The sequence below is a fragment of the Ursus maritimus genome, unplaced genomic scaffold (genome assembly GCF_017311325.1).
Source record: "Ursus maritimus isolate PB19 unplaced genomic scaffold, ASM1731132v1 scaffold_31, whole genome shotgun sequence".
Classification (NCBI taxonomy): domain Eukaryota; kingdom Metazoa; phylum Chordata; class Mammalia; order Carnivora; family Ursidae; genus Ursus; species Ursus maritimus.
In genome coordinates, this window is record NW_024425675.1 from 24126843 (window position 1) to 24149141 (window position 22299).

Here is a 22299-nt window from a genome sequence, read left to right on the forward strand (position 1 = left end):
GGGAGGTAACTGTGGGTTAAGATGATATGATCTAGACTAATATACCTCCTTTCAGCTGTCTACGAAGGTGTAAATTTTTTACAAGTATGAAAATGTCCAAGAGCAGTAGAAACAAAGGTTAACAAGAGACCTCCTGGTAGCATCTGAAAGAATTTCTGATAAATGGGAATGAATTGAGATTAAAATCCACAGAATCTGAGTTAGAAGACCCTGGCTGAATAGGAAGCAATTAAATAAACCTTTAGCTTTCTTTTACTGTTTGGCATAGTTAGGGAGCACAGTAGCTACACCAAACAGAAATCTGAGAGTTCCCATGCCACTTTCACCCACAGCCATGATGTGAAAAATAAACTGTGAGACAGCCAGAAATATGTCTTCTTTCACACTCTCACCTCCACCTTCTTCAACCTTTGTATTTCCTTTCCATCCATAACTTCCATATGTAGTATTGGAAGTGGAAGGGAGGATGATAGCATTTTACATCCTGAAATGTATATATACAGCAATGCAAATACTAACGGTGGAGGCAGACTTTCAGGGTGAGTCTCAGAAGGACTGCACACTTCCAGTTCTCTCCCGTATTGTATCTGGACAAAGAAATGCATGAAAATGCTTCTTTGGCAAAGAATTTGGCTATCTCAACCTTAGCAGACTTAAATTCTGCTCAAAAGTGTCATGCTTGGTGAGTTCTTGTTTGATAATACAAACTGTATTTAGGGATGTTAAGAGCAATCTTCCACTTATCTCAGATGTGAGAAGGGAAATCATGAGACATCTAAGTAAACAGTGAAGGCTCAGGACGTTGTCTGTTGACATGCCCGGGGATAGGGTAGGTGGCTTGTATTAGTTTCCTATTGCTACTTGCCACAAACTTAAAGGTTAAAAGCAACATACATTTATTATCTTAATCTCAAGATCAGAAGTCTAATGTGTGTTTTACATGGTTAAGTTCAAGGCGTTGGCAGGGCTGCACTCTTTGTGGAGTCTCTATGGGATGATCCATTTACAGAGAGGCTGCCCACATTCCTTAGCTCATGGCCCCCTTCCTGCATCTTCAGAGACAGGGAGTGGCTGGTCAAGTCTTCCTCATGCTATATCACTTTAGTCCTCTGCTTTTGCCTTTCTATCTCTTTCTCTGACTCTCATTCCCCTACTCCCTTCTTCTTCTTATAAGGATACTTGTGAATACACTGGGCCCATCTGGTAATCCAGAACAATCTATCGCAAGATCCTTAGCCAAATCATATCTGCAAAGTCCTTTATACAAGGTAACATATTCACAGGTCTGGAGAACCAGGACTTGAATATCTCTGGGGGCCATTGAATGCCTACTACATAGCACTTCACTAAAGAAAAACTACACTAAGAGAAAACATGCAAGTTGTGGCATGTAAATTAGTCTACCTGAAAGAGAATCCAATAAGGAGAATTAAATGTGAATTCCTATTTCTCCTCGCTATAGGAAGAATTAGCACTGCTTCCCTCAGCACTCATCCTGCTCCTTCATGCTATCTACCCATGCGAGGCTAGACAGCACTTACAGATGTACAAGATAATCTGTGGATACAAAACAGTCACAAATAGCTGGTTCTGGCTCAGACTACATGCACAAAGATTCAAAAGCAACACTTCATCTGTACTCTAGACTTTCTTTTTACTTCCCTTCACTGGTTTCTCTACCCAACATGCTTTCCAACTTGTCACTTTAGCTCTTCTTGTTCCTTTAAGAAAAAAATAGCTGTTGAGAATCTACACTGTGTCAAGTATTACTCCAAATACTTTACAGGTATTATCTGATTTAAATCTCTCAACAATATGTACGGTAGTATTCTTATCAGACACAAATTAGGGACACTTTCCTTTCCACTCTGTCATCCCTGGTAGATGAGCCCAGCAGAGACAGCATTCTCCTGGCCTGTCCAACAAGGAAGAGCAGGATCAGATACCAGGCACAGTGCTGATACTAAATGTATTAAATAAATTGAATGAAACATCAATGTTTTATTTATTTTTTTCCTGATAAGACTGAGATGGTGGGGCAGAGTTGGATATTTCTATTTCAGTGAAAATTCTTATCAGTCTCAAATTCTATCAGTAGATGTCACTTAATCGGAAATGGAAAAAAAGCTTGTGACTACCCTTAAGAAACATCATGAAACTAATGTCTTCATCTGTTAGTGTAATTGTCAATTTGTCAGTATATATGCAAACACAAACCTAAGAGAGTCTGGAAACCCTAGCAGAACATGGAAGATAACAGCAAGGCAGAAAGAAAAGACCCTTGTTTTAGAAAAACAAATCACAGTACTTTTCCCTATTGCCATTCTTTCTGCACATTTGTTCTACTTTTATTGACTTCCTGGTCTTTGGTTTCTGCTTGTCTATACATGCAGTGTGAATCTGAAGAAATGAGGAACAAAAACCACTTAGTGGCAGACAAACCTGGGTTCTAGTCTTGGCTTTGCCAATTACTGGGTACCATTTTAGCACCTTCTTTTTTTGCATCAGTTTTCCCATTTGTAAAATGGAAAGAAAATGGCCTGTCTTGAGGGGTTATTTTTGAGGTTTGGTTTATGTTACAGAGTAGATGGCCAATAAATGCTAAATTATTTTGCTGATATTATTTTTGATATTGCTATTGTAATGACATTCAACTCAGCGTATCTGAGGATTTAATAAGTAAATATGTTGAGAGTTTTTAGAATAATGCCAGGCAAAAAAAAAAAAAAAAAACAAAAAACTCATTTCATATAAAATTTAGCTGTTTGTTTTTTTTTTTTTTTTAGCAATTATTATTTCATTAAATCAGCTTATCTTTGCTTCATGGTTTCTGACTACCTTTTAAAACCAGTTTTCCCATTTCTCATCTAAGCAAGTATCCAGACTTTTTTTATTCAATCTCACTGCTTTGTAATACTGGCCTGCTTCTCCTGATATTATTTAACACCTTTGACATGATCAATTCCATCTAAGCTCACAACATATAAAAACACCCTTCCACCTAAATAGCCTCCTGGAATTAGCTTGACCTCTGCTGACTCTCCTTTGTTCCACCATAATGAACATTCCAGTATGACAATACCCTAGGCCCTATGAATATTATAAAATCATAAAGCCAAGACATGATTTGATAAGTTGTTGCTCTGTGCACAAAAATACTTCTCTATATCTCATTCTCAATTGTGATAGTCTAGAGCTAGGAATGTCAAATATTTTCTGTAAAGGGGCCAAATACAAAATATTTCAGACTTTGTAAGGCCAGACAATCTGTGTGGTAACTGAGATACAAACAGAGAAGCAGCCATTAAAATATGCAAATAAATAAGTGTGGCTGTGTACTGATAAGTATTTACAAAACTAAGTGACAGGCTGGATTTGACCCACAGACCATACAAGGTTTATCCCTGTCTTAGATCATGCATTTTTCATCAGGGGTGATACTACCCACAACAGGGTATAAATTGGATCTTGGGGGGCAGCATAAATTCTTACTCTTTATGTACAAAGTACAGATGATACACATATAGTACAAAAACAGATTCTGGCTTGAGAAATGTCGCCAAAAATTCATGTCTACTCAGAACCTGAATGTGACTTTATTTGGAAATAGGGTCTCTATAGGTGTTATCAAGTTAGGATGAGGTCATACTGGATTTAGGGTGGGCCCTAATCCAATGACTAGTGCATTTGTAACAAGATGGAAGTTTGGCTGGAGACAAGCACAGTGGGGAGACAGTGTTAAAGACACACAGGGAGAATGCTATATGATTGAAGTGATGCTTCTACAAACCAAAGAATGTCAAGATCACTGGTGACCGAAAAAAAAAAAAAAAAAAAAAAAAAAAAAAGGCAAGCTAGAAAGAAGCAAGAAAGATCCTTCTCTATAACCTTCAGAAAGAGCATGGTCCTGCCAGCATCTTGATATCAGATTTCTAGCCACAAGAATTTTGAGACAACAAATTTCTGTTGCTTTAAGCGATTTGTGTTAATTTTGTTATGGTGGCCCTAGAAAAGTAATACTGATACACAGAATACCTGTGGTATTAAAATTTCATAGGAATATGAAGGTAATTATGGGAAAATATTTTAAAAGGCTCCCAGGGGTTGATAAATTAAAAAAAATGTTGAAAATCATTGCTGTAAATGTACTGTTTTGTTGACCAGTTTGCTAATATGACTACATAACATGACTACCAGAGATTAATCTTGGGAAGACCTCCACCACACTACCTGTTACTTCAAGTAGTATCAAGTAGGTTCACCTATAAGTCCTTGCTAAAATTTCACTATTCCTTTTTTTCCCCTAAACAAGTGAACGTACTTCTTTTAAAAGTGCCTATTTGCCAAGCTAGTACTTTTCTTACCAAAATACTGTTATCTTCTGATATAACCATTTCATGTTAAGTCTGGAATCAGAAAATCAGCAATTATGCCTTTTTCTATCTAAGTGGAATGAGGTCATATGTTTAAATAATAACAATGACAAAAACATAATTCATTAGTACCACAGTTGGTTCTAAATGAAAAAAAAAAAAAAGTAACCTATTCTTTGTTTCAAAATTGTTTTAACATCTTCATCAAATTTGCCCTTAAGCAAGATTACATAAAGACAAGGTGAAAAGAACAATCCAGAAACGACATGGAGAATTCTGACTTATGTAACACTTCATAAATTTTCAAATACCTATCTAAACAAATCTGTAATTTTTCTTAACCATTCCATAATAGAACCTTCTGGACTTAAGCATATCTATATGATACATCATGCCATGGCTCTGTTGAAATCAATTTTACATTCAGAAAAAAATATATACACATACAAAACTGACCAAGGTATTGACTGAGAGCTTATAAAGTATGAGAAAATCTCTTTTGACAGAAAACTACCTATTTTTAAAGATTTTTTAAAGTTTTACTATTGACATACAATGTTATATTTAAGTGTGCAACATGGTGATTCAACAGTTTAATATATTATTCAGTGCTCACCATGATAAATGTAGTTAATATCTGTCACCATAAACAATATTACAATACCATTATTTCCTATGCTGTACTTTTCATCCTTGTTACTTAATTTATAACAGGAAATTGCTACCTCTTGATCCTTTTCCCCTAAGATGGAATAAATATACACAATGGAATATTACTCAGTCTTAAAAGAGAATGATCTTGCCATTTGCAACACTATGGCTGGAACTAGAAGGTGTCATGTTAACTGAGATAAATTAATGAAAGACAAATGCCATATGATTTCACTTACTATGGAATTGAAAACAAACAAAACAAAACAAAAAGAAAGAAAAGAAAACAGAGACTCATAAGGACAGATGAGAAACTTCTGGTAGCCAGAGGGGAGAGGATTGGAGGGATTTGAAAATTAGGGGGAAAGGATAAAGAGGTAGCAACTTCCTGTTACGAAATAAATAAGCTACCTATTAATACAGTTAAGGTTCAGGCATTTATCAAATTTATTGAGATTTATTACTTTCATATTATGTGGGCTTTTTTTTTTTTTCAAATTTTACCAACTTTTATGACTTTATGTTTAAAAAGATAGCTATCCAATTCTGAAGGATGCCTGTTTCTTTCAACAACTTCAGTAAGTTCAACAGAATCTTTTCGTCAGCCACCATTTTGATTCTATGTTGATAGCACCCGATGATTTGCAATGCAGGTAACCATGGCCGGGCCATTAGGACAACCTATCAGTTTAAATGCTTTAGGCTGTTGGCGTCAGAAAATCCTATAAAGAGTAAAGCAAGCAGGCGGGTATTTTTCTTGATATAAAAAGAACTGTGAAGTTAGTTTACTGCTGGTCTTGATTGAACATCTCAACAATGCCTCCAGGGCTGGCAGTCTTTGTATCCTCAAAGGCTGGCTTTCAGTCTTCATGTAGGTCACAAGATGGCTGCAAGGCTCCAGAGACCATATTTGTGTTCAAGCTCAGAATATGGGAAAAGGAATAGTACCAATACATTCTTCCTGCATCGTCAGAAAATTAAAAAACTTTCCAGAAGGTCTCCATTTCATTTGCCAGAACAGAAATCATCACAGTAACACAGATTAAAAATCATAGTAAATCAACACGGAAGGCCAAATATGAGTAGTAGATATTCTTTAGAATTCTCGTTTTAATTTTATGTTTACATTTACTGTAAAAGTTTTCTATACATTCATGTTCCCATGAATACTGTCACTATAACAATATGCTCTTGGATAAATGGAATGGACAGAATGTTTTTCTGTTGTTTGTTTGTTCTGTAAAATGCCTAGCTGGGTAACAGTTGCAATGAGGCTTTTTATAAAATGTTGATATTTAATAGTAAATAATGATTGGATTTGTTCATTATATTCAAAAGTTATATCACTAAATTTATTTAGCATAACTAAGTATTTCAGTTGCTGGAAAGAGCCCTAACTCACATTTCATAGAAAAGTTGTAGCTGAAATCTGGACTCTCTTAGATGTTCATTTATTAATTCATTTGATAAATATTTATTATTTCTGTCATGGAAAATATATCCATTTCTGGGAATAAAACTGCATAATAGTTGGTCTCTGATTTTAAGGAGCTTATATTCTTGGAAGCTCTATGAGGGCAGAAATTTTTTACACTTATACCATGTTTTTAATAATTAGAATAGATGTTCACCTTTTTAACTACCATGCTTTTTAAATAAAACTTTTTAAATTATAATTATATAGTATATTTATATATTACATATTTATATGTACTCTATATAAAATACGTAATTAATAGACCATGTTATGTTTTTTAAAAGAAACTTTAAAAATATATAACGTCCTAGCCCGAAATCTGATCATTTAAATCAGGATGTTTAGGGGTTGGACCTGGACACTGCTATTTTTTAAAGTTTCTTCTGTGTTTCAAGAACTGCTTTTATAGGGGAGAAAAAAAAAATTGAGTACACACAACTTGTCCAAATACCATTTCAGATTCTTTATACTCTCACTTACTCATCATAAAAACTCTATAATATCAGTACTTTTAATATTTTAAAGATGAAAAAACTGAGACCAAAAGAGATTAAGTAACTCGAACAAAGTCATATAAATGGAATGTTTTGGAGCTAGGATTTGAACTGGACAATCTGCCTCTTGTTCAGTATGTTATACAAAGTATTATGTGCCTGGCACATCATAGCCACTCAGTAAGTACTTGTGTAAATGAATGTATCAAACCACAAATAATTAAATCCAAACAACCTTCAAGAATGTAAGAATGGTGCATACCATTACAGAGATAGAATGTAAGAATGGTGCATACCATTACAGAGATGGGTGTATAATGAGAGGCTGGGGAAGCCATCTACATCAGTTTAAAACACAAATCAGGGCTCAAGGACTAATTAAAGAATTTTCAGTACCTAGGCTTGCCTTTTTATTCCTTTCCTTAGTGATTTCAAATACTGACAATTGGCATTTAGACAGAATAGAGTTCACAGTTTTATACAGTAAAAGCTCATACTGAAAACTTTACAATATGGATATACCCACGAATCTTACTTCCTCATGGGTCTTCCTATTTTTTTAAGACTTAATGATACTCCAAGTATTATTTGAGGAAAAGAAATAAAAAAGCAAAGGTGTTCATTGCTTTTTTTTTTTTAATTTATTGAATGAGAAATGTTAGACTATTTTTTTTTTAATTGGGGAGGGTATGTGTTGTGGTGAGTGCTGTGTATTATGTCAGACCTGTACCCCTAAAACAAATAATACATTATATGTTAATAATAAAGAAAATAAACGCTTCCAAAATTAAAAAAATAAATAAAAGATTTTATTTTTAAGCAATCTCTACACCCAAAGTAGGACTAGAACTTACAACCCTAAGTCATATGTTCCACTGACTGAGCCAGCCAGGCACCCGACTTTTTATAAATCAACAGAAAATAATTCTAAGCCAAAAGAATAGCATAAGTACAGCAAAAAATATGTGAATAAATAGCATTTTCAGAAAAAAATGCAAGAATTTAGAAATGGCTGAAAGGTGAATCACTGATGCCATGCTTGCAGAGTTCAGAGCAGTACCTAAGGAGATGCTCCCTTGAACCTGGACCTGAAGAGCTCCAGCTCTTCAATCTCTTTTCCATTCTGCTTTCAATGAGGCTAGCTACTGAAGAAGAGAATTTGTGGGAGGCACATGGCACTCCATATTTTCCCCAGCTCTTGAGGTAAACATTCATCCTTGCCAAGGAGAGAAACATGGGACCTAGTGTTTATGTCAGAAATGTATTATATAATAACAATCAGTTCTTGGCTTTCTGCAACACCCATTTAGTCCATCAGTGCTTATTGCACAAATTTAAATAGAGATTATGCAAGTACCTACCATACAAGGATGCCAACATAAATTCCATGGTGTTTCTCAAAGCTGAGCAGTACAAGAGAAGGCATGGCTGTCAATTTAATTGCATTAAAACTGGTCTCTTTGGAATATTTTATTGGAAATAAAGAGGAAATAAAATTGTATTATCTTTGTTTTTTGGCAGAATTGTATATTATAGAAGCAATTTACCACTTATGAAGAAAGACCCAAGCCAATTTCAGAATATTTCAAAGATACTAAATCCTAGAACTTAAATCTAAGTTCCATAAAATGGTCAGTGAAGGATATAAAGAACATCAAATTATAGCCTATATTGGATAGGAAATGAGTCCTTTTTACTAATTAAATCCTGTGTCCATGGCAAAATCAATCTGCTCTTTGAAAAGGTATAAAGGACAACTAATCAACATCTATTTGCCCTTTTTACTCTTTTGATCATTGGTAATTTTTTTCTTCCAGTATGACTGTCTCTGAAAATATGTTTTACAGATATAATAGTTTACAGTCGCACCTTAGCATCATAACACAGCACACAGACTTGCAAGTATGCATCAAAATGGTATTTTAGTTCCATTTCTTTGGGTCTCTTTCTAAAATAACCATAAGTGCATTCTTCATCTGTCTTCAGTAAAGCATTTAGCTACACAGGTGCAGACTCACCAAGGAATTTCATGATAGAATGACAGGAACATCAAAAGGTAAGACTCTACATTTTTTCATAATACCCTCAAAGATTTTCTTCATCTACAAAATACGATCTCATAAAGAAAGCAAGCTCAATGGCTCAAGCAATAGGTTATGCTCTTGTATTGCTCTCAAAATACAAGGAGCTAGCAGACAAATGTAGTAGCAATAACTTATTTTTAAAGCATAGATAACATGTGATTTTCTTACATTTTTTTCCAAAAGAAAAAATCAGCTGAGATTTCAGGGCATGGATTGAAAGCTTTTTTCTCCTGTTGGAAATATAACGTAGAAATTGAGCCAGGCTTGTGCCAACTAGGACAAACCCCAACTCTTAGGTAAATAGCTTCCTTTTTTTTTTTTTTTCCCCCACAAGGCTAGATGTTAAAAAAAATGCAAGCACCTATTTTATATAAATATGAATATATTAGTACATTTGCATTGAGCATATATATATACACATATCTATCTATCTATCTATCTATCTATCTATCTATCTATCTATCTATGTATCTATCTATCTTTGCAACTGGTACTAAAGATGGCTGTCATGTTATTTCATAAAAGTGCCTGATTTGTCCTCTTTCTGAAGGGTGAGGTGTCCCTTATGGTTGGATGACTCCAATATGTGTTGACTTGTTCAACAGGAGAGTGAAATAAAATAAAATTTTACCCACACTATGCCTTTGACTTCGAATTCCATTTTCTAACCCTTGAAATTTCAGTGAAAAATGTTCTTTCTCTCCTGTGCTGTCAGGGGAACCTTACTGCAGTTACGTTTCTAACAACTGGTGCTGCTTCAGTGACAGGGTCTTGCTGATGGAATCATTCTAACTGGGCTGGAAGGCATGGCCCCTGGGCCTTTGTGCTCATTTGCTTGGTGACCCCTCAATGAAGGGTGATGAATTGCTTGTTACTCTTCAAGTTTTGCAGAGACAGAGACTACCGTAAGCTCTCCGGAGCCGGTTTGAAGTGATTTTAAAATCACCATAACTAGTTTATGGAAAATGAGTTTTACATAATTGTATCCATTCATGGTATACCAGCCTGGGTCATTTCTCTAATGCACACACACACACAAATAGCTTTGCTTTAGTAATGCTCAGTAGTGTTATTTCAAATAGGAACAGACATAATGGAGATAATGGTTTTGTGACAAACAATTTTTTCCAATTGGTAACACAGGTAATTTATTTTAGGAACAGTAGACCATGTCCACTATATCATACATCCCCACTGTAATGAAAGCCCCAAACAAGAATGTAACTTGCAAGATATCAGACGTTGTTCTGCTTATTTACTGTTGTACCAGCAGCACCTAAAATAGCAACTGGCACACAGTAGGTGGTCAGTAATTTTATGTTGAATCAATGATAACAGAATTCTTTTAATGAATTATAAAATCCTTCATTAAACTATTCAGGCATATTTTTGGCATTACTTGATTTATTTTTCATTCTATGACAGTTGGCACTTACAATTAAGTTCTTACAGTAAAATATGGCCATGAAAAATATTTCTCTCTCTCAGTCTTTTGTCTTTCTGATTATTAAAATTCTCATTAAAATACATGTTAATTTCTAACAAGAAGAAATTAAGTGAAGAATAATATATATTACTTTTAGCATATTCTTCAGACAAATATTGTCTTTTACTATAGAGCTGTAGTTGACAGTCCAGCTTTAAGATTATTCCTAAGTGGGCTTATGGGAGGATGGCACAGTAGGAAGACCCTAGACTCACCTTGTCCCACAGATACACCTATATAACACCCACATTGGTGTAAATAACCTAGAAAACAACCTGAAGATTGACAGAACAGACTGTCTGCAGCTAAATGTAGAGAAGAGATTTCATCAAAGAGGGCTGGAAGGGTAGAGATGCAGGTGGGAGCCAAATTGACCCACAGGGCTGTCCACAGCAGGGATGGACACTGCAAGCAGCTAGAAGGAAGAGAAGCGGATCCTATCCCAGGGACCCCAGGCACAGAGGCCCTACACTAGAAAGACAAAAACCCATAACATTTGGCTTCACAAGTTTGTACAATCAATGGGGCTCAATGCTGTGAACTTTAAAAATTAGCAGCTCTGCTCTGAGAGAGCCAGAGGGTGACTGGAAACTGAGTCCCTGCCTTTGAAGAGACCGCACAACCAATAGCCCCTCAGAGATACAGCACAGAAGAAGTGGTTCGAAATATGCCTGAGGTATACAGAAAGGAGATTTATTTACTGATTTCAGAACTTGTGCTAGAGAGGCAGGGATCTTTAGCAGACTTCTCCAAGAACAAAAGAGCTGGTGGTCACCATTTCCATTCCCCACTTTCATCCCCACTGCTCCCCCACCAGATCTAAATACAGGCACATATGTGGGATCCAACAGGAACTAGCATAGCTCCAAAACTGTTCATCTAGCTTGCAAACAGCAAGCCCAGCCCCTGTGCTCTTCTTCAGACATATGTCTATCAGCCTGCCTTAAGTGGTTCTCCAAAGGGACTCCAGAACATTCTCCCTACCACAGCAGACTGGCAAAGATCTTGCTAACATCATGTAGTCTGCCCTTCCAATGCGCCCTTGGCTAGAGTCCATGCAAAGCAGCATCACAGGCACGGCGTTGTGCACACAGCCCAGACAGGGATCAGCATAACTCCAAAGTGAATCCTGCCCCAGGGAGATGACCACACATACACACAAGTTCAACTTTGGCCCCAGCAGTGAGCTGGGAACAGACATCTGGTCTGACTGAAGGCCCCACCCCAAAACAAAAGCTTCTCTGGGGAGATACAGGAAAAGTGACCTGCAGCTTTTTTGCTCCTATATCACTGGCAAATGCCTGGTCAGACTCAACTTTAGCACGAGGCAGCCTCAGACTGGCCCACTAACAACATAGGAACCAAACCCTGCCTGACAATAGACAAAGAGAGCCATTGAAGATGACTGGACTGAAGGAAAAAGTGGCTCAGATATAAGAGCAGGGCACATGAAACATACACAGAGGATACCCCTGGAGCACCAGATTCTGGTGAACAGGGAATAGTACACAGCAGCGCACTACAAGACCTCTTCTTCACAAGGTCACTACTTGCAAGAATAGGAAATGTAGCCGACTTTCCTAACACATGGAAATAGACACGGAGAGTTAGATAAAATGAGGAGACTGAAGATTATGTCCCAAATGAAAGAACAGCAAGAAACCTAAGCAAAATGGAGAAAAGAAATACATTGTTAGAGAATTTAAAGTAACGAACATAAAGATACTAACTAGCCTTGAGAACAGAGTGGAGGATTTGAGACCCTCAACAAAGAGATAGAACACATAAAGAGAACCAATCATAGATGAAGACTTATTAACTGAAATTAAAAATGTACTAGAGGCCATAGTCTCTCATGCTTCATTCTCCCCTCTGATTACTCCCCCTTTCTTTATCCCTTTCTTCTCCTACTGATCTTCCTAGTTCTTATAAGAAACAAACAAACAAAAAAAAAGTGAGAAAAAAATAAAAATTCACTAGAGGAATAAATAGTAGTCTAGTGGAAGCAGAATGGATCGGTGATCTAGAAGACAAAGTAATAGAAAGAAGTCAAGTTGAACAGTAGAAAGAAAAATGATTAATAAAAAAATGAAACTAGATTAAGGGAACTCAGCGATACCATCAAGTGTAACAACATTTGCCTTATAGGGATCCCAGAAGGAGATGAGAGAGAAAAGAGGGCAGAAAAATCAATTGAAGAAATAATAGCTGAAAACTTCCTTAAATATGGGGGAAGGAAACAGAAATCCAGATCAGGAGGCATGGGGAGCCCCAAACAAAATCAACCCAAGGAAGGCCACACCAAGACATGCAGTAATTAAAATGGCAAAAAAGTCCTGATAAAGAGAGAATTTTAAAAGCTGCAAGAAAAAAGAAGACAATTAATAACAACAGAAACCCCATAATGCTATCAGCAGATTTTTCAGCAGAAATGTTGAAGGAGAAGAAAGTGGCATGATATAGTCAAAGTACTGAAAAGGAAAAAAAACTTCAGTCAAATATACTTTATCCAGCAAGGCTATCATTCAGAATAAAAAAGCTAAAGAGTTTCTTAGACAAAGTTAAAGGATCTCATGACTGGTAATCCATCCCTACCAAAAAAAAAAAAAAAATAGTTACAAGGGAAGCTTTGAGTGGAAATGAAAGACTATAAGAAAGAGTAAGAAATGTAGGAAGCACAAAATAGCAAAAATAAGTACATCTGTAAAAACCAGTCAAAAGACTTACCAAATTAAAGGATGAAAAGTATGACAATATGAGCTAAAAACATAACAAGGAGAAGAGTAAACAATTAATGCTTTTAGAATGGGTTCAAACTCAAGTAGTCATCAACTTAATGTAAACTGCTAAATGAATAAGATGTTGTATATAAACCTAATGGTAAACATGAATCAAAACACAGTGACATATATTAGATATACAAAAAATAAAGAAAAGGAATCCAATTATATTACTAAAGAAAGCCAGCAAAGTGCGAAGAAGAGAGCAAGAAAGGAACGGAGAAAAATTACAAAAACAACTATAAAACAAGTAACAAAATGGCAATAAGTACATACCTATTGATGATTACTTTGAATGTAAAGAGGCTGAATGCTTCAATCAAAAAAAAAAAAATAGGGTGATGGAATAGATAAAAGAGCAAGACTCACCTATTACCTACAAGAGACTCACCTCAGACCTAAAGACACATGTGGATTGAAAGGGAAGAGATGAAAAAGCATTCATCAAGCAAATGGAAGTGAAAAGAAAGCTGGAGGAGCAATACTTATATCAGACACAATAGACTTGTAACAAGAGACAAAACAGGATACTACATAATCATAAAGAGAACAATCCAACAAGAAGATACAACAATTGTAAAAATGTATTCACCTAACATGGGAGCACCCAAATACAAAAAACAAAACAAAACAAACAAACAAACAAAAAAACCTAATGAAAAAGAATCAAGGAAGGAATCAATAGTAATACAATAATAGTAGGGGACTTAACACCCCATTTACATCAATGGGCAGATCATCCATATAGAAAATCAACAAGGAAACAGTGGCTTTGAATGACACATTGGACCACATGCATCTAACAGACATATTCACAGCATTCCATCTTAAAAGAGCAGAATACACATTATCTTCTACTGCACATGGAATATTCTCCAGAACAGATCACATGTTAGGCCACAAACAAACAAGTCTCAATGAATTCAAAAAGACTGAAAATCATACTGTGCAGGTTTTCCAACCACAACACTATGAAACTAGAAATCAAACACAAGAAATAAATCTGAAAAGAACATAAATACACAAAGGTTAAATAACACTCTACAAAAGAATGAATAGGTCAACCATAGGCTGGTGATGGGTATTAAGGAGGGCATGTATTGCATGGTGCACTGGGTGTTATATGCAAGTAATGAATCATGGAACTTTACATCAAAAACTAGGGATGTACTGTATGGTGACTAACATAATATAATAATAAAAAAAATAAATATATATATATCATGATTCTACCTTAAAAAATGTTTCTATGCATAAAAAAGGTCTAAAAAGCAAAAAACCAGAATGTTTTAGGTAGCAAAATTACAGATCATTTTTCTTTATATTTTGTTTTCTAATTATTGTAAAGAAAGTGTGGCTTCTTCTATAATTAGGGAGAAATGTTTTCATTTATACATAAATAAATCTCTTTCTTATTTTCCTCATGTATGTGTGTCACACACAGACTACATGGCTTGAATTCCTGCCTCTTGAGGTCAGTCAGCCCACTTCTAGGATGTGCGCTGGACAAAGTTGCCCTATCTTCATTATTTTTTAATTAATTAATTAATTAATTAATTAATTAGAGAGAGACCCAGAGACAGAGAGAGCAGGAGCAGGGGAGGGACAGAGGGAGAGGGAGAAGTGAGCAGGGAGCCTAAGGTGGGGCTCGATCAATCCGGGAGTCCTGATCATGACATAAGTTGAAGGCAGATGCTTAACTGACTTAGCCACCCAGGTACCCTTATCTTCATTATTTTTAAAGGTCCTCCAGTAACAACACAAAAAAAAAACATAACTAGGTAGGTTAAAAAATATGAAAAGTGTGATTGCAATAGAAAAGAATATGTATGCATTAAAAAATACAAGTGAACATGTAAAAGAAAGCAGCTACTAAAGCCATGGGGCGACCATCTGGAAACGCTGTTTTGAATTGTTTTATTGTGTTAAAAGTATTTTTTAAATATACAAAATTAAGTAAAGGAAGAAAAAAAAAAACACCCTGCTAGACCCTTGCTACTTGGGGCTACTCTTCTAATCTTTGCTACCATTGCTATGTGTTCACCTGACATCAAAAAGATGGGCACCCCTTATGACCCTTTCTTCTTTCTCATAACCCCATTTCATTCATTCATTCATTCATTCACTCACACATTTCTTGAAAAGGTAACACAAACACATGATTCAAAAAATTGTTTTAAATATATATAAAGGCATATGGCAAAATCCTATCTCCACTCCTATTTCTTCCATTGGCTTCTTATAATCGTTTCAGAATTTCTTTTTGCAATTATAAGCAAATATAAATAAATGTATATTCTTATTCCACCCTTCTTTCTTTCTCAGCACAAACAGTAGCGTACCAAATACATGGTTGCATGCTGTGCCTCTTTTTAAAAAAATCACAATATATCTTAGAGCTCTTCTCCATCAGGTCAGTCCATAGTCTTCCTCATTCTTTTCTACAACTATCCAATATTCCGTGGTCTGCATGTACCACAGTTTACTTAACCAGTTTCCTGTTGACAAACACGGGTTATCCCTATCATACTATTACAAACAATGCCAAGCATAACCATATACATACATCAGATTCGTTTCTGAATGTGCCTTTGATGAAGCTTATGGGATGGTTCAGATATTAGATGATTACAAGGTCACCCGTTCACCAGGCTGAGAGGTAACCCCTTTTCTAGTTGTCATTATATACCGCATTATGTAGCAAAAGATGGAACGATTCCATGAATCAAGCAATTGTACTCTTACGGGATTCATCTCATAAAAATAAAATGACTAAAACATGCAACTGAACACATTTCTATAAAAAATGATGAATGTGCATAAAAAGTACAAAATATACCCATTAAAATGTGAACCATTGCCATAGTATGGGGATCTATGGAGTGCTTTGTTGCTTCTCCCCATACCTTTTCCCCCATCAATGCTTTCTAATTTTACAAAAGTAATGTACTATTTCTGTAATATAAAATTTAAAATGATAAATAAAACATTAATTAAAAAAAAAAGTCAACCAAGAAATCAAAGAGGAGATCAGAAACACATCTAGACAAATGAAAATGAAAATACAACGGTCCAAAATCTTTGGGATGCAGCAAAAGCACTTCTAAGAGGAAAGTTTATAGCAATATAGGCCTACTTCAAGAAAAAAGAAGAATCTCAAATAAACAACCCAACTTTACACCTAAAGGAGCTAGAAAAAAGAAGAAGAAATAAAACGCCAAAACCAGCAGAAGGAAGGAGATAATAAAGATTAGGGCATTCATAAATGAAAGAGAATCTAAAAAACAACATAACAGATCAATGAAGCCAGGAGCTGGTTCTCTGAAAAGATCAATCAAATTGATACACTGAGTCTTTAGCCGGATTCATCATTAAAAATATGTGGGGGGGGGGACTTGAAAAAAAAAAAAAAACAAGATCAGAAACGAAAGAGGAGAAATAATCAACACCACAGAAATACAAAGGATTATAAGAGAATACTATGAAAAATTATATGCCAACAAATTGGACAAACTAGAAGAAATGGATAAACTCTTAGAAACACATAACCTCCCCAAACTGAATTAGGAAGAAATAGAAAATTTGAGCAGACCAATTATAAGCAATGAAATTAAATCAGTTATCAAAAAACTCCAACAAAAGTACAGAATCAGATTGTTTCACAAGTTAATTCTACCAAACATTTAAAGAAAAGTTAGTAGCTATTCTCAAACTATTTCAAAAAAATAGAAGAGGAAGGAAAGCTTCTAACTTCATTCTATGAGGCTGGCATTACTCTGATACCAAAACCAAATAAAAACAGTACAGAAAAAGAATTACAGGCTAATATCTCTGATGAACATAGATATACAAATCTTCAACAAAGTATTAGCAAACTGAATACATCAGTACATTCACCATGATCAAGTGGATTTATTCCTGGATTGCAAGGGTGGTTCAATATTCAGAAATAAATCAACATAATACATCATATCAACAAGAGAAGAGATAAAAACCATATGATCATTGGGGTGTCTGGGGGGCACAGTTGGTTAAGCATCCAACTCTTGGTTTCAGCTCACGTTGTGATCTCATGGTCATGAGATCAAGCCCTGCATTGGGATCCATGCTCAGCATGGAGTCTGCTTGAGATTCTCTCTTCCTCTGTGCTTGCCACTCGTCCTCGTATTCTCTCTCTCCCTCATTTTCAACGGTGAAATGACAGCCTTTCATCTGAGATCAGGAATAAGACAAGAATGTCTACTTTCACCACTTTTATTTAACACAGTACATGATGACTTACCCATAGAAATGAGGTAAGTATAGGAAATAAAAGGCAAATAAATTCATAAGGTAGAAGTAAAATTCTCAGTATTTGCAGATGGCATGATACTATATATAGAAAACCCTAAATATCTACCAAAAAACTACTAGAATTGATAAATTAATTCAGTAACGTCACAGAATACAAAATCAATATACAGGTATCACATTTCTATACACTAATAAGCAGAATAAAGAGAAATTATGAAAGAAATACCATTTACAATAGCACCAAAAAGAATAAAATACCTAGGAAAAAATATTAACCAAAGAGGCAAAAGATCTGTTCTCTGAAAACTATAAAACATTAATGAAAGAAATTGAAGATGACACAAACAAATGGAAATATATTCCATGCTCATGGATTGAGAGAAAAATGTTAAAATGTCTGTATTACCCAAAGCAATCTACAGATTTAATGCAATCCCTATCCAAATACCAAAAGCATTTTTCATAAACTAGAGCAAATAATCCTAAAATTGGTATGGAACCACAAATGACCCCTGACTAGCCAGAGCAATTTGAAAAAAAAATAACAAAACTGGAAGTATCACGATCACAGATTTCAAGATATGCTACAAAGCTGTAGCAATCAAAACAGTATGGTTCTGGCACACAAAAAAATAGACACATAGATCAGTGGGACAGAACAGAGAGTTCAGAAACAAACGCATGATTATATGGTCAATAAATCTATGACAAAGGAGGTAAAAATATCCAATGGGGAAAAGACAGTCCCTTGAACAAATGGTGTTGGAAAACTGGACAGCTACATGCAAAAGAATGAAAAGAATAAAACTGAATCACTTTCTTACAACATACAAAAAAATAAACTCGAAATGGTTTAAAAAGCTAAATATGAAACCTTGTACCATAAATATCCTAGAAAAGTGCACAGGCAGTAATTTCTTTAACACTGGCCACAGCAACATTATTCTAGATATGGATCCTGAGGCAAGAGAAACAAAAGCAAAAATAAACTATTGGGACTACATCAAAATAAAAAGCTTCTGCACAGCAAAGGAAACAATCAACAAAACAAAAAGATAATCTACTGAATGGGAGAAGATATTGGCAAGTGATATATCCAATAAGGGGTTAGTATCCAAAATATAAAAAGCATTTATACAACTCAGTATCACACACACACAAATACCCAATTAAAAATGGTCAGATGATGTGAAAAGACATTTCTCCAAAGAAGATACGGATGGCCAATAGACACATGAAAAAATGTCTGGAGCAGAATGAAAGATGAGTGAACATTGGAAAATGAGCTCAGAAAGAAAACAGAAGCCAGAAATACAGTAAAATGTGGTTAGATTTTGGACATTTTTTGACAGTAGAGCTAAGTTTTTTTAAGAGAGAGAGCACACACCCCGAGAGCACAAGTGGGATGGGCAGAGGGAGAGGGAGACAGAATCTCAAGCAGATTCACTGCTGAGTGGAGCCCAATGCAGGGCTCCATCCCAGGACCTTGAGATCATGACCTGAGCTGAAACCAAGAGTTGGACACCCAATGACTGCCCACCCAGGAGCCCTGAGCTGATGTTTTAAAAAGAGAGAAATCCATGGTTTTTGGCCTATATATTGGAAAGATGGAGGAAAAAAACTACATGTGGACTAAATTTGAAGGGTGGATTTTCTGATAGATTGAATGTAGGAGGTGGTGAACCAGCAAAGAATACGAAACTCAGGGGATACAGGAAAAACTAAAGAGGATCTAAATCTAGAGTGAATCTCATTATATTCACTCCAGTGGATAAAAGTGTAAAAAATCATCAAAGTAGTATTTTCAAATTATTTACATTTATCATTGAACTATTCAACACACCAGAAGATTGTGTAATATAAAATTATCTGATCTATATAAACCAAACTTTGTTATAAATACATACCATAAAACACCCATACAGTCCCTTGCAGTCAGGGTAGAAGCCCACATTATCTTAATATCAAATTGGATGTCTGTGATGATTAAGTAGACATTGGACATATAGATGCTTGTGTTTCTCAAACTCGTGGACTGGATTATTTAATAATTTGAAAGTAAATTTCAGACACTATAATTCCTGTCTCTGAGGGACTTCAGAGTGTATTTCCTTAGAATGAGGACAGTCTTCTATACAACCATAAAATCATTATCACAACCAAGGTATGTAACAATAATATAGAAATATTACTCAATGCATATTCTATATTCAAATCAGTTGCTCCAAATTATCTATTTGTTTATTGCTTCAATCTAGGCTATAGTCATGTTCCCCTCTTTACTTTTGGACTTTAATCTGAACAGCAGCTCTGCCATTTAATGACACTGAAATTTTTGGAGTGCCCAGAAAAGTTGTCTTGTAGAATGCTTTTGGATTTGTCTGATTATTTCCTCATAATTCTTCCCAGTCTTATATTCTGGCAAGAAGACTATATAGGTAACATACTTCCGAAGCATCCTGTCAGGAGACATGATGCTAGTTTGTCCCATTAATGACAATAGTAAATGCCAATAACAAATAGTAAAGATAAGACCTGTCAGATTTTGGACTTTCAAAAAGTACCCTTTCCATTTAAAACATTTATGGATTGACACACTCATGGATGTGTGAATATTTCCTTACCCAATGGCTGTTCATCCAATGCTCCCAGCAAACATTTGATTATGTGAATCATATTTTAGGTTGGTAGTTGCACAAAGTGATTTTCTAATTCTGTCATTTGATCTGTATTTATTAACTGGCATTTCTCTCCTTTTTCTTTGACTCTATTACTGTAGACTTCTGTGTTATAATCCATTAATATCACAATATTATTATTCTTTTTTCATGCTCAATTTGTCAGAAAGGTGAACATTGGGAGTCCCTTCTAACTGGCTCCTGCTCTCTCAACATCTCCCCATCAACTGCAAATTGTATCTCCAAGATTCATCTTGACATGGAACAAGCTATTCTCCAACAGGCCCAGAAACCTTGTTAAGAGAGGGATCTGGCTTAGAAATCAAGACCTAGGGGCGCCTGGGTGGCTCAGTAGTTAAGCTTCTGCCTTTGGCTCAGGGCGTGATTCCAGTGTTCTGGGATCCAGCCCCACATCGGACTCCTCCCTCAGGAGCCTGCTTCTTCCTCTCCCACTCCCCCTGCTTGTGTTCCCTCTCTCACTGGCTGTGTCTCTCTCTAATAAATAAAATCTTAAAAAAAAAAAAAAAAAAAAAGAAAGAAATCAAGACCTAGACTTGCTTATTAGCTCTTGTAGACTGAGTAATTGAGACTGAGATGGATGCCCTTTGATGCCCTCACAGTAGGGCTCTGTGAGTAGAGCTAAGAAATTGAGTTCTAAGAAATTATAGGTTCATATTGATATCTCAACATCAAATTATACATCATACGATTCTTCCTCGGCACTCCTCCTTTGAATCTTCCTTCTCCCATAGCAAAATATCACTAGATTCACTTATTCACTCTGCCTTAAAATATGTACAAAATAGTTCCAGAATAACTTATGGGTTATTTAGAAAAGTATTATTTAATTCCTGAATATTTGATGATTTTTTTTATATATCATTTTATTTTCTCAAGGACGACAGCCTAAGCTGCCTCTTTCTGAAAACGTGTGTTTTGTATTTTCCCATAAGCAGTTGTTTAGCCTAAGAGATACCAGTTAACATGATCACAAGTAGTCTTTTTATATAAATATTTGGACTTAATATTTTAAATATTTTTTGAATTTGTAAACATCTATATATTTCAAAAATCAAAGCCACAAAAAATGAAAACAGGTAAGAATCACTGTGATCCCTATTACATCTTCTTCCTAATTATCCTGCATCGGTTACCGTTCTTATTAGTTTTTGGTTTATCATTAGTTCCTGTTTTATTTTTTACAAATACCAGCAAATAATGCACTTTTTAAAAAATTCTGTCTTTTCTACACAAATTTCACATACTTTATAAGATTTCTGCATTTGTTCAGTTTAGTTAGCCGTGCATGGAGACATTTTTCATTTCATCACTCTCTGTATCTCTCTTTCTCTCTTTACATTTGCATAATATTCCATTGCTGGTATGTGCCATAGTTTATTCAACTAGTCCTCTAATATTTTGCTTATACAAATAATGCTCTGTATGTTGTTTTGTGTTTGCGGAGAAGCATCTTCAAATACATTTCTAGAATGTGTGTTTTCTGGGTCCAAGGTGAATACAAAACCAGTTTTGTTATATTTTACCAAATTCCTTTCTATAAAGCTTGTATTATTTTGTAGTCCTACCAGGAAAGTATGTCAGTGCCTATGTACTCATAGTAATTTAAGGAATTTTCTTCATATTTTATGGGAAAATAATTTATTATAAAATGTATTATATAACTCATTTAAAAAGACAAGCAAGCAACAGCAGCCAGGAAATCACTGAAAAAGATATGATGAAGTAGAGCACTAACAACTATTAGACCATATGCATCCTCTGTCATTTAAAAAGTTTGGTTTTGTCACATGAATAGACAAAGAGGTCTCTGTGTAAACAGTGACCCTTAAAGAGGATGATGTATAGACCCTGCTTTTAACAACACTACTCCTTCAAGTACACCAGAACTAAATTGTTTTCACGTGTACAAGAATGTTTGAAGCAATGTTATATGAAATAGCCAAACTCGAGAAACATCCAAAG